Source organism: Macaca thibetana, chromosome 1 (genome assembly GCF_024542745.1).
Source record: "Macaca thibetana thibetana isolate TM-01 chromosome 1, ASM2454274v1, whole genome shotgun sequence".
NCBI classification, from domain to species: Eukaryota; Metazoa; Chordata; class Mammalia; order Primates; family Cercopithecidae; genus Macaca; species Macaca thibetana.
Genome location: NC_065578.1, coordinates 135676738 through 135693699, shown reverse-complemented (window position 1 = coordinate 135693699; position 16962 = coordinate 135676738). Strand labels below are relative to the sequence as shown.

At 43.9% G+C, this 16962-nt stretch overlaps 1 protein-coding gene, 1 non-coding gene and 1 pseudogene across 2 annotated transcripts in view; 2 read left to right on the top strand and 1 right to left on the bottom strand.

Moving 5' to 3' along the window:
* The window catches only part of SNAP47 (synaptosome associated protein 47), a 779054-nt gene that overhangs the window by 332706 nt on the left and 429386 nt on the right, over positions 1–16962 (top strand). The gene's annotated exons all lie outside the window — the stretch shown is intronic.
* LOC126936866 (40S ribosomal protein S18-like) lies at positions 1820–2276 on the top strand (annotated as a pseudogene).
* On the bottom strand, positions 15238–15367 carry LOC126945366 (small nucleolar RNA SNORA61). Its single transcript, XR_007722429.1, has one exon. It is a non-coding gene; the product is annotated as a small nucleolar RNA SNORA61 (small nucleolar RNA).

Below are 16962 nucleotides of genomic sequence, written 5' to 3'. Positions count from 1 at the left end.
CTCCCATGCCTGAGATGCACAGTGCCAGCTCCTGGTGACCCTTGAGAGGAAAATGGAACCTGAGATTGTCAAAGCTGGAGAGGACCTGAATGATCATCCCCTCTAGCCCAACCTCCTGTGTTTATAGATCTGAAGGCGGGGAGCCTGAAACCCACCCAGCATCCTGAGAGTAAATGTGCCTTCCTCCTTTCTTCTATTTCTGTGCGATTTTCCCATGGCATCCGGCCAGAGCATCTATACCAGTAATGTCTAGAGGATTTATAAGGCCAAGCGATCCTTTGGGTTTCTACGCAGACCTAAACAGGAAACCCACACAAGGAAATGCCCTTTCTGTTTGCAGGCCAAATTCCCAGGATGCCTTTGCCAGAGTGCCCTGGCTGGAACAAAACAAAGGCCTGGCACAATAAATGCCCTTAGATCCAAAGGCAAAGGTGCCCTCCCCACCTCTCCCCATCCCCTCCCTAGTCCAGGAGGCCCTCTATTAGTTTAATGAGAACACAACTTCCTTCTCTCAGAACTCAGCTTCACTTACTCCACTGGTTGAGAGGCTGGAGGGGGGTCCCCTTGGATCTCCAGGTAGATTTCAGGGTATTACTTCTCCTTACCTGTGCAAAGTCAACCTGGGCAAGTCCTCCAGGTTAATTAACCAGACACCCTACTCACACCCCTCTTATTCTTTCTCCGTATTTAGCCCCTAGAAGATGCCTTAGAGATGAAAACAAATACATGCATTTCCTAATCAAGAGGCAGCCAGATGCAGCCAGAGTCCTTCTGAGCCTGGACTGCACAGTATGACAGTCACTCAACCCAACACAGCTCTCTTGCCTTTGCTGCAACCTCAATACCCTGTGTCCTGCCAAATCTCCTCTTCCCATTTCATCAGTCCATTTACGCTGGTGTCCAGCCATTCCAGCCCACCATGGCATTTAAAAATCTTTCCAGCTCTCTGTGGAAGATCTGAGGCTTAAGAAAGAGACTGTTGCTCAGGGCTGGACAGGAAGGAAGTATGCATTCCTGGCTCCCAGAACAGAACAGCAATGTGGGTGACCCTTTGCCCCCTCCCCAAGGCGTCCCCTTGGGCCGACACAAAAATAGATTCTATCCTCCTTGGTTTGTCTCCACCTCCCTCGGGAAAGAAGACACAGGCTTCTAGTGAGTCAACGGTATTATCGGGGCTTGACTGTCTTTCAGGAATGACCAGATGTTGGGAAGAGGATAATGTGTCATTTCCTTTAACAAACAGTCTGGGCATCTGTGCATTTCCTTTTGAGCCAGCTCTTCAGGAGACTGCTGCAGTGACAGGGAAGGACAAATCACACTGGCTTCTACTCTCACGGGTACTGGGAGACTCCTTGAACCCTTTGGATTCCAGCCCTCCATTAAGAAAATATTTCTGTCCTTTGTATGCATGAGTGACACCACAAGAAGACAGCATAGGGAGTGGTTATAAGCAAAGAATTCGGAGACAAAATAAATGCTCTAAGGGAAAAAGACAAGTAGCCAAGGAACACTGGGAGAGGGCTTGGAGGAAGAAAATTGTTCATCCATTCCCCCAAATCAGTGGTTCTCAGTAGTGAACCAGCATGAGCAACATTTGCCTGGGAACTTGTCTACCACCCCAGCCCTACTGAAACTCCAGGGGTGAAGCCCAGCAATCTCCTTTGACAAGCCTTCCAGGAGATTCTGATGTGAGCTCAAGATTGAGAACTACTGAGCCAGATAGATCTTAGCTGGTCCTAGGGCTTCCCAGAAAGCATTTTTTAAAAAGCAGAGATTTTCCTCCACAGGAGGCCTACACGCTGCTGCCTCTGCGGCCATCATGTCTCTAGTGATCCCTGAAGAGTTCCAGCATATTTTGCGAGTACTCACCACCAGCATCGGTGGGCGGCAGAAAAAAAAAACCTTTGCCATCACTGCCATTAAGGCTGTGGGTTGAAGATATGCTCATGTGGTGTCGAGGAAAGCAGACATTGATCTCACCAAGAGGGCAGGAGAACTCACTGAGGATGAGGCGGAACATGTGATCACCATTATGCAGGATCCATGCCAGTACAAGATCCCAGACTGGTTCCTGAACAGACAGAAGTATGTAAAGGTTGGAAAATATAGGCAGATTCTAGCCAACAGACGACAAACTCTGTGAAGAGCAGGAGTGACTGAAGAAGATTCGGGCCCATAGAGGGTTGTGTCACCTCTGGGGCCTTCCTGTCTGAGGCCAGCACAGCAAGACCATTGGCTGCCATGGCTGAACTGTGGGTGTGTCCAAGAATGAATAAGTCTGTAGGCCTTGTCTGTTAATAAACAGTTTATATACCAAAAAAAAAAAAAAAAAAAAAAAAGGCAGAGAGAGTGTGGGATGGTTACCTGAGAAAATGCTTTAGCTACCTTGCAGGGGTGGGAAGAAGGGACAGGAAGGGACGGGACTTGTAAATGAGGCTATTCTGGCAAGAGAAAGATCCTGCAAACAGAAATGAACTGACAGCAAATAAAACAATCCAAGATGTATCTTATCTCTCTGCTCATACTGCATTAATTTGCAGCACTTCTAGAATATAGCTAAATGACGTAAGAGTGTATTCACAGCATATTTCTCAGTTTAAATAAAATGTGCAATGTGGGCCCAATTATGTAAAATTACATGCATATCAATCTATATTTAGAAAAAATATTAGAAGATTATATATCAAAATGTGATCATCTCTGGGTAGTGGAATACGAATAACCTTTACTTCATTCTTTATGACGTTTTATTTTTTCCCCGATGTTTCCATAATAAATAGATTTTTTTTTTAATAACAAAACAACTGTAATAAAGTGACAAGCTTGTTGGGTCAAAATAGTCATTTAAAAAATCTGTATAGCCCTCTCCAGAGGCTACCTCTCCAAGAATTTATGTCACACTGATAATTAGCACCACCTGTTACACTTGTGCTAAAACGGGCACAAAGAACGTTGGATTCAGAACATATAAAGAGATTGTTAAACTCCTCAGCTCCAGTTGAAACCAGCACAGCAGGGAGAGCTGCAGAAAAATGTGAGTCAGAGCCCACCCTGGGGCTCTGGGGCCGGCTGGGGCTGGCCCAGGGCCCTGGTGTGCCTCCAGCACGTGAATTTGGGTTGCTGGGTGTCCTCAGCAGCCTGCAGGGACCCATTATCCTTCTGGGCAGCTTTGTTCCGGAGCCCCAGCACCCTCTCAGTTTTCACACCCTGATTTCCTACCAGGGAGAGGCCCTGGGCAAAAACAAAACAAAACAAAAAACACTGAAAGGGCTCTCAAAGCCTAGAAAGGAAGAAAGGACAATGGAACGTGATGTAAGGGTCGCCAAACAGCCAGTGACTCAGCACTTCTGCACCGTCAACACCAGCTGCAGCCTGCAGCGGTGGCAGTGGCGGCTCACAGAACAGACACACACACACAGTGCAAACATTACACCGCCTGGAGAATGGCAAAAATTCTGACCCTTAGACTGTGCTGCAGCCAAGAAGACACAGAATTAAAGACTTCTGGAGCTTCAAGAAACCTGGCAAGATATATAAGCATGTTGGACCTTAATTCAGTTTTCCATTAATATCTTTTATCGAGGTCCCTAAGGAGGGCTGCACATGGTGGCTCATGCCTGTAATCCCAGCACTTTGGGAGGCCAAGGTGGGAGGATCATCTGATGCCAGGAGTTTTATATCAGCCTGGGCAACACAGTGAGACCCCATCTCTTTAAAAAACTAAAAATTAAAAAAAATCCCTAAGGAGCTGGACTTGTCACTGGGGTCAGATTCTCCAAACTGGACCCACTGTCTGCCTGCAAGCATGGCTATAACTCATTCTAATTCCTTCTGAAGCATCACACGATGAAATGTGGTTAGTGTGGCAGATTCTAGTGTGGGCTTCTGGAGGAGACTTTAGGGGAAAATTCTCACCCTTCATGAGTCATGTGAGGGGCTGGGAGAAGATTCTGCACAAATCATCAATGGGAGTGAGGGCCGGGCATGGTGGCTCACGCCTATAATCTCAGCACTTTGGGAGGCTGAGATGAGCACATCGCTTGAGTCCAGGAGTTTGAGACCAGCCTAGACAACATGGCAAAATCCTGTCTCTACAAAAAATACAAAAATTAGCTGAGTGTGGTGGTGCAACCCTGTAGTCCCAGCTACTCAGGAGGCTGAGGCAAGAGGATCGCCTAACCCTGGGGAGGTCAAGGCTGCAGTGAGCAGTGATCGTGCCATTGTACTCCAACCTGGGCAACAGATGAGACCCTGTCTCAAAACAAACAAAACAACAACAATGACAACAAAAACCAAGTAGGAGTAGGAATCTGTCCCATAAAGTCTGGACATGGGCAATAACTCTGTCTGCAAATATATCATCTTATTAAAAGATACATTTTAAAATTCAGCCTCTACCTCAATCCAAGTCTGTTGAAGCACCCTCTCCCACAGAATGAGTTGGGCTCACCCACTCCTCCCAGATGGCTCTGCTCCCACTAGGCCCACAGCAAGGAACCCTGAAGATTAGGTTGGTTTTAGGAGGCCTGGCGCTCACCATTAACCACCAAATCTATTTGTTGGACCAGAACTGCCCATGGGACGTGATCAAAAAGCAACTTTATTTTTGTTACCCACTGCTCCTTCAAAATTTATTCCATGAGGAAAGCTCTTTCCTGCCATTAGATAAAAATTATGAGGACTCCAGAATTTTTCTGCTCACTCTAAGGTATTAGATCATTCTATGGGCATTTTAGATCACAAAATACAGTCTCATTAGAGATATTAAGTGTCTGAGTCTGGCATGGTGGAGCACACCTATACTCTCAGCGATTTGGGAGGCTGAGGAGAGAGGATCACTAGAGACCAAGAGTTCAAGACTAGCCTGGGTAACAAAGTGAGACCCGTTTTCTAAAAAAAATTTACAAACAGCTGGGCATGGTGGTGCATGGCTGGCTGTAGTCCCAGCTGAGGTGGGAGGATGGCTTGAGCCCGGGAGTTCAAAGTTGTAGTAAGCTATGATCATGCCAGTGCACTCCAGCCTGGGTAACAGAGCGACAGAAAGGAAAGGGAAGTGAAGCGAAGGGGAGGGGATAGGAGGGGAAGGGAGCGGGGAAAGAGAGAGAGGAGAGAGAGAGACAGAAAGAAAAAAAAAAAAAAAGAAAGGCTTTAGCTGCCATCTTGCGTCCCCGCGTATATGCGCCTAATCTCAGCTGGTCCACCCAAGACCCCCGAGCACCAATCCTAGTCCCCCGTGCAGCCCCTTATCCACTCAGACAAGATGAAAGAAACAATCATGAACCAGGAAAAACTCCAAGGAACAATGATCCAGTTTAACAACCCTGAAGTTCAGGCATCTCTGGCAGTGAACACTTTCACCATTACAGGCCATGCTGAGACAAAGCAGCTGACAGAAACGCTAACCAGCGTCTTAAACCAGCTTACTGCAGTCAGTCTGACTAGTTTAAGGAGACTGGCTGAAGCTCTGCCCAAACGATCTGTGGATGGAAAAGCACCACTTGGTACTGGAGAGGATGATGATGATGATGATGATGATGATGATGAAGTTCCACGTCTTGTGGAGAATTTTGATGAGGCTTCCAAGAATGAGGCAAACTGAATTGAATCAACTTCTGAAGATAAAACTTGAAGAAGTTACTGGGAGATGCTATTTTATATTATGACTGCTTTTAAATAATTTTTTGTTTATGGATCTGATAAAATCTAGATCTCTAATATTTTTAAGCCCAAGCCCCTTGGACACTGAAACGCTTTTCAGTTTTTGCTTATACACAATTCATTCTTTGCAGTTAATTAAGCAGAAGAAGCCTGGGAACAAAGTTTGAAACAAACGTTAATAAAGTTATTCACCTAGAGGAAAAATAAAGAAAGGAAGGAAGGATCGATTAGGGGCTAGGCGTGGTAGCTCACGCCTGCAATCTCAGCACTTTGGGAGGCTGAGGTGGGAGGATCACTTGAGCCCAGGAGCTTGAGACCAGCCTGGGCAACATGGCGAAACCCTATCTCTACTAAAAATACAAAAATTAGCCAGGCATGGTGGTGAGCATCTGTAGTCCCAGCTACTCAGGAGGCTAAGGTGGGAGAATCACTTGAGCCCAGGAGGTTGAGGCTGCAAATGACCCATGATTGCACCACTGCACGCCAGTCGGGGTGACAGAGCAAGATTCTGTCTCAAAAAAAAAGGAAAATAAAAGAAATTAAATATCTGGGCCAAGAATCCAGAATATTAACACTTTAATATTCATTTAAAGAAGAGGCTTTCCAGCACTTCCCATGCCCATCCTATAGGAAAGCGCAGAGCTCAGGAGACACAGTTCTTACCAGGCTCTCCCTGTTACAATTGTCCCGTCCATCTCAGCTCCCCAGGCTTTGATTGAATTTAGAATGTCTCCCAGCCGGCTGTCTCTGCCATGAGGCTTCCATCTGTTGGTCCCAGCTCTCTGGAAGTGCTATTCTTTCCTAAATGCAGCCCTGTTTTCTCCTCCACTACCTCCTCTGCCAAGACTGCTTTCATAGGAGTTCCCCAAATGCAGATCCAGAGTATTTACACATGGAAATAAGCAAATGCTACAAGTTAGAGTTTTCTCTTCTCCCTTCCCCAGGCAACTCTGGTTACTAACATTTACCAGCATAGCACTGCATGCAGTTATAAATGTAGTAAATCATACTGCTATATATTTCTATATCCAGATCCTTCATATGACATGGCTGGAAGATAAGGTTCCCAGTCAGAGCTACGATAGAAAGAGGGTGGATGGGCAGAGGCTTCGTTTCACCTAGGAATATCCCCAGGGGTAGTCAGCAAAAGTATGCTGAAGGAAAAGACAACAGACTTCCAAGGGCCTGGAGGAAGCACCTGTTTTCTAGGAAAAGAAATTTTCTTTTTTCTTTTTATTTTTTTAAATAAGACAGGGTTTCACTGTTTTGGCCAAGCTGATCTCAAACTCCTGAACTCAGGTGATCTGCCCTCTTCGGCCTCCTGAACTGCTGGGATTATAGGTTTGAGCCACTGCACCTGGCCTCAGGAAAAGTAATTTTTTTTTTTTTTTTTTTTTGAGACGGAGTTTTGCTCTTGTTGCCCAGGCTGGAGTGCAATGGCATGGTCTTGGCTCACTGCAACCTCCGCATCCCAGGTTCAAACAATTCTCCTGCCTCAGCCTCCCAAGTAGCTGGGATTACAGGTGCCCGCCACCACACCCGGCTAATTTTTCTATTTTTAGTAGAGATGGGGTTTCACTATATTGGCCAGGCTGGTCGTGAACTCCTGACCTCAGGAGATCCACCTACCTCGGCCTCCCAAAGTGCTGGTATTGTAGGCGTGAGCCACCATGACCAGCCAGTAAAAGTAATTTTCTAACAGGTGAAGGAGATGAGTGGGTCTGTGTTCCTCAGAATGGGGACACAGGCTGGGTGGCTAGAGAGTGGCCCACTGAGGCAGGGCTGCCCCCAATAGGCAGTCTAGGTCTTTGCTCATCTGGCTGGCAACTCTACTTGCAGTAGTGGGGATGTATCCAGACTAGGAGGATTGGTGAGAGCCCCAGACTCGGGATGTGGAGAGCCGGTTTCTGACTGTGACAGTTATGATGGTCCCTGGAGAGGGTCGGGGAAGAGGGAGAAGCCTGTGAGTTAACAGTGAAACGTCCTGTAGCAATGGCCCAATGAATGAGGGATTGGCAGTGCCAAGCTCCTAAAGGAGCATTAACTGTGCTGGGGGCAAGGATGCAGGGGTCCCACAGAGGTGGAATGAATTGCCCTGGCAAGTCTAGGACCCCTGGAGCCCCACTGAGACTCCATCATCGTAATTCCAAAAACAGGAAAATGTTTGTAAATCAAATCTGCTCTGTTTTCTCTATTTCTCCAGATTTGTTTTCTTCTTGGACTCATTATCTTTATGGAAACTAGGTCGAGTTGGATTCTTTTCTATTTCTATCAGCCATGGATAGCCCCATTAGCTCTCTAACACTGTTAGAGAGTCTTTCAATTATGTTAAATGAAGCCAAATTTGCCATTCTTTAAAACGTTTAAGTTTCCATGCAAGTTCCCTTGACCTGGTTTTCTTTTGTCCCCTTGGGACACAGAATTCCTGTTAATGATACCTTATGACACTGCAGGAGACAGGAAGACATTGATGTCAAAGGGCAGCTGACCCTCGAAACCGATAGGCTGGAGAAGAGCCATTTTTCCCTTTCCCAGGTCACAAATGATGTGGGAGAGAAGTTGCCAAACACTGGCCTTGCTTGTTTTTTAAACATCAATTTAGGAAAGTATAGACACAAGGAAGAGAAAATTCAATACTAATTCAAAGAAATGTATTTAATTTGAATGTTGGATAAACAGTAGCTATGTCATGAGGTAATAATAAATAATAAAATAAAATAATACTTTGACATCCAAATTTCGAGAGCTTAGCTAGGTGTGAGGATGTGTGCCCATTGTCCCAGCTACTCCCGGGCTGAGGTGGGAGGATCGCTTGAGCCCAGGAGTTTGAGGCTGCAGTGAGCTGTGATCACACCCCTGCACTCCAGCCTGAGTGACAGAGCAAGACCCTGTTGAAAGAAAGAAACAGAGAGAGAGAAGGAGGAGAAAGAAAAGAAAGAAAAGGAAGAAAGGAAGAAAAAAAGAAAAGAAAGAAAGAAAGAAAGAAAGAAAGGGAAACAAAAAGAAAAGAAAAGAAAAAAGAAAAGAAAGAAAAGGAAGAAAGGAAGAAAGGAAGAAAAAAAGAAAAGAAAGAAAGAAAGGGAAACAAAAAGAAAAGAAAAGAAAAGAAAAAAGAAAAGAAAGAAAAGAAAGAGGGGAGGGGAGGGGAGGAGAGAGGAGAAAAAGAGAAGCCAAAAGCTGTGCCAAGGAGTCTCAAAACACCCCCAACCCATCCAAGCATTCTTAGGCTTAAATGATAATTATCTCAGATCTGGAGGTAACAGGGCAACCTGAAACCAATGCTTCTGTTTATAACATTCACCCACAATCTGACTTGCCACAGAGTCGTAGGACCAAAGTCCCAGGCCCAAATCTATGGTGTTGGGATTGACAAAGACCATCTGATGGTTCTACTAAACCAACTTAGACCTTTCTGATCTTATTTAAAATGGGGGATGAGACCGTGCCTCTACCCCTAAATTGTTATGTCTATTACTGTGCTACCATCTAATGGCGGAGTGTATTAAAACACAAATGAAACCTAGTCCAGGGAACACTGACTACCCTTAAATTTTTTTTTTCTATGGCCAATAGTTACATCTCTCTATCTCTCCAGATAAGGCACCAAATGTTCTCCATCATTCATAAAAAATGCCCCGAGATCTAAGATTTCTGGTAGGGAAAAAGTAATAAAGTCTAATTATTCAGAAAAAAATTATGTAACATTAGGGAGGACAGAGGGATTTTTCTAAAACACTCTCAAAGTGTACAACATAAGACAAAACATTATTTTAAGATAGATATTGTTTAACTTTCTCATATATGAGAAGTGACTAATGGCAGAAATATTAATGCAGTATAGTATGTGCATAATGCACTACCATTTTACAGAGAGGATAAAAATGAAGCCATCACCCTCTACAGAGACTATTCACCATCCTAAAAATAAAGTCTCATAGCAAAAATAAAGTTTTACTGTTATGTGATAAAAAAGATAGCAGATTACCAACATTTTTCCCTCTGCTCCCGCTGGCTAAGATTTCAGATCATTACAACTTATTTGGGAATTTTCCTCCCAGGCCTAAATGTTAGAATTGGGGATCATTTTGGGAAATGTACTAGGCAATGAAATCAAAGAATACTCCTCCCCACCCCTAAGCTCTTCCTTTTCTCTAAAAGGGCACAGAACATATATATTGGGGATTTTCCACTTCCTGAGCAGTTCCATTAATGTCACCAATAACTCAAACTTTAAATCACATCAGGAGACAGCCAGGTCCCTAAGAACTCCTGGGACACAGCCAGCTGGTCCACAGTGCATCGAGGCTTGCTGCAGAGCCCCCAGAGAGCGGTCCTGCATGGGCTGGGAGGGTGTCATGGACAGGTGACAACCAGACACTCAACCAGTTGGTAGGGCACAGCTGCCATGGGAACAGCAAGTGAGATGGGTAGGTAGAATTAGGACACCCCAAAACATGGCTTTGAACACGAGTTGTGCTGTGAAATTTTGAGATACATATTAGTAAATTAAAAAAAAAATCTAGAGATGTAAATTTCAAGTTGATTTCCAACCAGGGCATGGACAGGGTCACTATAAGAGCAGAGAATATAGCTTCTGGATTGGGATACACACTGATGTGCCCCTTCCCAAACAGTGCCTCTCTCTCCCGCAGCTACTGGAGCACGGAGTAATGGAAATCATGTACTGCTAAGTTATAAGCATATATAAAAACATAAAACTGGGCCAGGTGTGGTGGCTGATGCCTGTAATTTCAGCACTTGGGGAGGCTGAGGTGGGAGGAGTGCTTGAGCCTAAGGGTTTGAGACCAGTTGCTACTGAGGCAGCTGAGGCAGGAGGATCCCTTGAGCCCAGGAATTCCAGGCTGCAGTGAGTTATGATCAAGCCACTGCACTCCAGCCTGGGTGACAGACAGCAAACTTGTCTTCGAAAAAAAAAAAGACAACTCATAGAACTGTACAAAACATCACATCTCTTCCTGTCGTGACCTTTATTTTCACCCCTGCCCACAGGTAAGATACAATCACCAGTCCTATCTCCTAAATCAGTGGTTCTTAAACTGTTGTCCCCAGTCAGCGGCATCAGTGTCCCCTGGGAACTTGTTAGAAATGCAAAGCCTGAGCTGGGCGAGGTGGCTCACGCCTGTAATCCCAGCACTTTGGGCTTGTGCATGGATCACCTAAGGTCAGGAGTTCGAGACCAGCCTGACTAACATGGTGAAACCCTGTCTATACCAAAAATACAAAAATTAGCTGGGCGTGGTGGCACACGCCTGTAATTCCAGCTAGTTGGGAGCTGAGGGAGAATTGCTTGAACCTGGAAGGCAGAGGTTGCAGCGAGCCGAGATTGCGCCACTGCACTCCAGCCTGGGCAACAAGAGTGAAACTCTGTCAGAAAAGAAAAAAGGGAAGGGAAGGGGAAGGGAGGGGAGGGGAGGGGAGGGGAGAGAAAAGGGGAAAGGAAAGGAAGAAAGAAAAGAAAGGAAGAAAGAAAGAAAGAAAGGAAGAAAGGAAGGAGAGAAAGAAGAAGGAAGGAAGGAAAAGAAAAAAGAAATGCAAAGTCTCAGGCCTCATCCCATTATTACTGAATCAGAAACTATGGGTGTAGGTTCCACAAATCTGCATTTTAACAAGTTCTCTGGGTGATTCTGATACACACATGAGCTTGAGAACTGCTGTTCCAAATGCAGACGCTGAAAGCGCATACGGGGATGCAGTTTGTTTGCTAAAAGATGGCAAACAAGGGTGTAACCAAGTCTAGATAAAACGTGAAGCTCTGGAATCAACACCTTCCTCCTGTACCTTCAACTCCCTCAAATGTCATATGATGTGGCGTTTTGGTCCAGACCGCCCCAGCGGCTTTAGTGGGGTCAGTCCACCTCAAGAGCCTGGTTATTTTCTCTGGGAACTGAAGCAAAGTTGTTGGAACAAAGCTAGTAATCCAAGGTAGAGTTAAATAGAGAGGTCCTTGGGGACCCTATATCTCCTTATTTTGTTTTCTAATCTTTAGGATCAGTGGTTCATTTCCTAATCCAGCAAGAATGGTTGGCAAGTCTGGGCTGTTAGGTGGGAGAAACACCGCCCTGGAACACTGAGATCTTGTTGTACACAAAGGAAACAGCGTGGTCCTGCTAACAGCTTGGGAACTGAGATAGCAACAGAACCACCAACAGAACTCTGTGAAAAGAGGACAAAAAGCCATTTATTGTATGGTTGCTCTTTTCTGATAAATATAAAAGCTACAGAAAAGTCTAAATAATACCGTAACTAAAACCTATATTCCCACCACCTAGATTAATAACTGTTAACACTGTGTCAAGTTAAACAGCAGTTTTGCAAAGCTGTGAAAAGACTGCATCTGGCAGTGAGCTGGGAAACAAAGACGAAAACAGCTAGAATAGGGAGAAATGAGCTAAGTATTTCTGAAATAATTTTTTAACAAAGAATGTCCCCATTCTTTTATCAGAAAACATTTCAAATATGAAGTTTCCACATAGCTACTAATAATAGTTTGTAAATTTGTGTAGCTGGAGGCCGGAGAGTTGAAATTTACAAATAATGAAGAGCAGAAAAATAGCTGGAGAGGAAGCCAGCTCGTTTCCTTGGGAAAAACAGAATATGCTTTCGGACAACCCCCTACCCCCTGAAGCGAGCAGGAAAGAAATCAGGCTGGTTCAACAGAAATCCCGCTGCAGATCAGGAAGTGTGAGGCTTTCCCATCGCTGTTTATGGAGTTGAGGCCAAACCCTGGAAGATCCAGGAGAAAGAACTGTCACCCAGGGCATTCCCTCGCTGGCTGACCTTGGACTATCTGCTTGATGTTACCCATCAAAGCAGAGGAGCAGTAAGAACATGCACTGAAGTAAGAATCATGAGCTATTAGTGCTTCTACCCAGGGTGGGGAAAACATGGAAGTGTGGAGTCTGGAGGGCTGCTTCCCAGAGGACAAGGTCACAGGGAGCTGAGCTGGCCAAGGAGCAGGCAGGAAGGGCTGTCATCTTTGCTCTGATCCAACCAGTTTTACAGTCACCATGGCAGCCCCTGTGGCAACATCCACAACTTCTGAAATGATATCTCCTGCAGCTCTGAGGGTGTGTCTTCTGTTCTTTGACAAGTGCATTCCATTGCTAAAGGGGAACAAAATTTAAAATGTTTATCCTTCCCTCTTAACCCTGCTGGAAAACCTCTTCCTTGCTTAGACAAACCCATTTCCCCTGCAGGCAGGACAAACATGGAAAGGGGCAGAGAAGTTTTTGTTTGTTTGTTTGTTTGTTTGTTGCTGTATAAGAGGGCTAGAGGAGGGGAAATCTAGACTAGTCATCCCCTGGGTATCTCCTGTTTGTGTACATATTGGTAAATTTAATATATTCATTGGAGAATTTAATAAAGTTAAGCACAGAGTTCAGCGGGGCAGCTTCAGCTAAACTTCCCACATTCCCACGCCCCAGGTGAAAAGCTGTGTTGTCTATCAACCAGCACCTGCCCTTTCAAATAAATGCTATGTGTCATCACAGTCACAGGCTTTATGAGGACCAAGGACACCAAGTCCCCAACTGATGTGCTTCCTTCCAGATCCTTCACAACCTCAATTGATGCAATGAGAGTCTGTTTGCCACAGCCAGAGCAATCTGCAGAGGATGACCGCAGAAACGTTCAGGCCCATTAAAAACCAGTAACAAGAAATGGATTTTTCACCTGGCTTCCTATGCAAAAAAAAAAAAAAAAAAAAAAAAAAAAAAAAAAATTGGGGGAAAAAGAGAATGTAAATTACATGTATGTGTGGTTGTGTATGCATTGCTGTTACCTCTATTAGAAATTCATTCTTTTAGTCAATAAACATTTTTGGCACTTATTATGTACAAAGCTCTGTGCTAGATTCTGTTAACAAACATGAGTAAGGCATAGTTCCTGGCTTCCAAGAGCTCATGATGTGGAGGAGAAAATCACACACAAAAACTAAAAAATCATATTATAAGTTCTATAATAAAGGCTCATTCATCTGTTCAACAAAGATTTATTGTACACAATGTGCCAGCCTCAAGTATGAACAAATAATTTGGAGAGCACAGAGGCCAAATGTAACTACCATTCTCCTTCAACCATGAAAGGTGTGATAAAAGAGCTCCCATGGGTATGCTCTTTAAGGAGAGGGTCCCTATCTTTTTGTACACCGGTCATACCTGGTGTGCGCCTGGCAAATGTTCAATAAATACTGCTCATTAAAGAATGGATTTTTTTGTTCTGTTATTAATTAAGCATTTTCAACATCATCCTTCTTTGCCATCTACTCATTAATTCCATAAGCACTTACTGACCATCTACACATATGCTGGGAGCAAGAAACAAGAAGCTGTTCAGTGAGGGAAACAGGAGCGAAACTAAACTGAGCCTCAAAGAATGTGTAAGAATAAAACAAATTGTGGCCAGGTGCAGTGGCTCATGCCTGTAATCTCAGTACTCTGGGAGGCCAAGGCGGGAGGATTGCTTGAGCCCAAGAGTTCAAGGCCAGCCTGGACAACATAGGAAGACCCCGTCTCAACAAAAAATTTTGAAAATAAAACAAAACAAGTTGTGTGTGTCTGAGGGATGACATTTCATGGAGGGAGGACGGTTTAAGAAAGACATAGAAGAGAGGTGCAGTGTGGGCATGTGGGGATCTCCAAACAGTTCAGTGTCTTGAGCTTTCCACTTTCAAAAACTTGATCTTGTCAGATCTAACCTTGAGCTAACCAAACTTTTGAGGGAAAGTGTATCAACTAGAATGCCGATTCCTCAAGTCATTACTCTGTCTGGTGGGCTAGATGTTCATGTGGGCGTTGGAATATGTATATATCCAAAAGGATGCTTGAGTGAGCATGACACTGGGGCAAATTGCAAAGCTAGTGATCTTGTCATCAACTTAGGATAGCCGGCTGCATCTGTCTTTATCACCATCTTCTCTCTCCCTCTGTCATAAACAAGCTTCCAGGATGCTGCACTCTTCCCTACTTCCTCAGTTCACACACTCCTCACCCCATTGCAATCTGAATTCTACCCCACCTCTCCCCTGAGGCTGCCCCCACCTAGGTCATAAACACTCTCTCTGTTGCTAAATACAGGATTCCTCTTAGTCCTTCTCATTCTTGATGTGTCTGTAGCTTCTGACCCTAAGATGAGCTCTCCTTCATCCATTTCGATGCTACCACTCCTTCCTGTTTTCCTTCTGATATCACAGGCCCCCTTGCACCTTCCTTTTACTCTGCCAACCCCACAACTAGTAGTTTTCCTCTACTGTTCTCGCTTTCTATGAGACCATGACTTTAGTTGTCACCTATACAGTCTAAAGATTTCCAAATTAAGACTGGTGGCTCTAATGGCTTTTTCAAGAAATTATGGTAAAATACACACAACATGAAGTTTACCATCTGCTATGGTTTGAATGTTTGTCCCCTTCAAAATTCATGTCAGAATTTATTCCCCAGTGTGGCAGTATTGAGAGGTGGGGCCTTTAAGAGGTGATTAGGTCATGGGGAGCTAATTCATGGATTAATGGGTTATCACAGGAATGGAACTATGGCTTTATTATTATTATTATTATTATTATTATTTCAAACCATTGTGGAAACGATATGCCAGACTACAAGACTGCGAAGCCACCTTCAGTGTTACTTTTCCTCCTTTTACAACCACCAAGACCAGCATTCAGATCCAATGGGAAAAGGAACCAGAGGATCAGAGATTGGTGGCTTAAAGAGGAGGAAGAGAGATCTGAACTAGCACACTTGGCCCGCTCTACATGCAATGCCCTGCACCACCTCAGGACTCCGCAGAGAGCACCCCCAGCAAGAAGGCTCTCACTAGATTCATCCCCTCAACCTTGGACTTCAAAGCCTCCAAAACTGTAAGAAATAAATTTCATTTCTTATAATTTACCCAGTTTGAGGTATTTTGTTATAAGTAATGGAAAATGAACTAAGACAACATCATAACCATTTTTTGGTTTTTAAAAATCATAACCATGTTTAAGTATACACTTCAGTGGCATTAAGTACATTCATGTTGTTGTATAACCAGTGCCACCATCCATCTCCAGAACCCTTTTCATATTGCAACACTGAAACTCTATACCCATTGTAATAGTCTGTTCTCATGCTGCTAATAAAGACATACCCAAGACTGGTAATGGACTCACAGTTCAACATGGCTGGGGAGGCCTCACGATCATGGTGGAAGGTGAAGGAGGAGCAAAGCCATGTCTTACATGGCAGCAGGCAAGAGAGAATGAGAGCCAAGAAAAGGGGAAACCCCTCATAAAACCATCAGATCTCATGAGACTCATTCACTACCACAGAATACTACGGTATTCATTTATTTCCCACCAGGTCCCTCCCACAACATGTAGGAATTATTGGAGCTACAATTCAAGATGAGTTTTGGGTGGGGACAGAGCCAAACCACATCACCCATTAAACAATAACTCCCCATTTTCCCCTTCCCTACCCTTCCCCACAATCACCATTCTACTTTTTGTCCCTATAAGTTAGATTATTCTCTAACTCAAGGACAAAAAGTAGCAGTACCTCATGTAAGTGGACTCATACAGTATGTATCTTTTTGTGACTGGCTTATTTCACTTAGCATAATGTCTTTGAGGTTCATCCATGCTATAGTATGTATCATAATTTCCTTCTTTTCATGGCTACATAATATTCTAGTGTGTGTGTGTGTGTGTGTGTATATATATATATGTATATATATATATATACATATATATATATGTATATATATATATACACACACACACACATTTTGTTTATCTATTGATCCATTGGTAGACCTCTTGTTGCTTCTACCTTTTGGCTGTTGTGAATAGTGCTTCTATAAACATGGGTGAAAAAAATATCTCGTTGAGACTCTACTTTCAATTCTTTTGGGCATATACCCAGAAGTGAAATTGGTGGACAAAATCATAATTTTATTTTTAATTTTTTTAAGGAACCACCATACTGTTTTCACAGAGGCTGCAACATTTTACCTTTCCACCAATGGTGCACAAGAGTTCCACTTTCAACACATCCTTACCAACACTTGTTATTTTCTGTGTGTTAAAAAAAAAAAAAATAGTAGCCATCCTAATGGTCATGAAATTCAAATGGCTTTTATGAACTCTAGATTTGCATAGCAAGCTGCCTACTGGGTACCTCATCTAAACATCCCAGAGAACCTCAAACTCAACTTGCCCAAAACAAATATTTTTCCCCAAACCTGATCTCTCCAGTGTTCCCTATTTTGACAAAAATACTACACTTTTTCCAAGTGCCAAAGTTA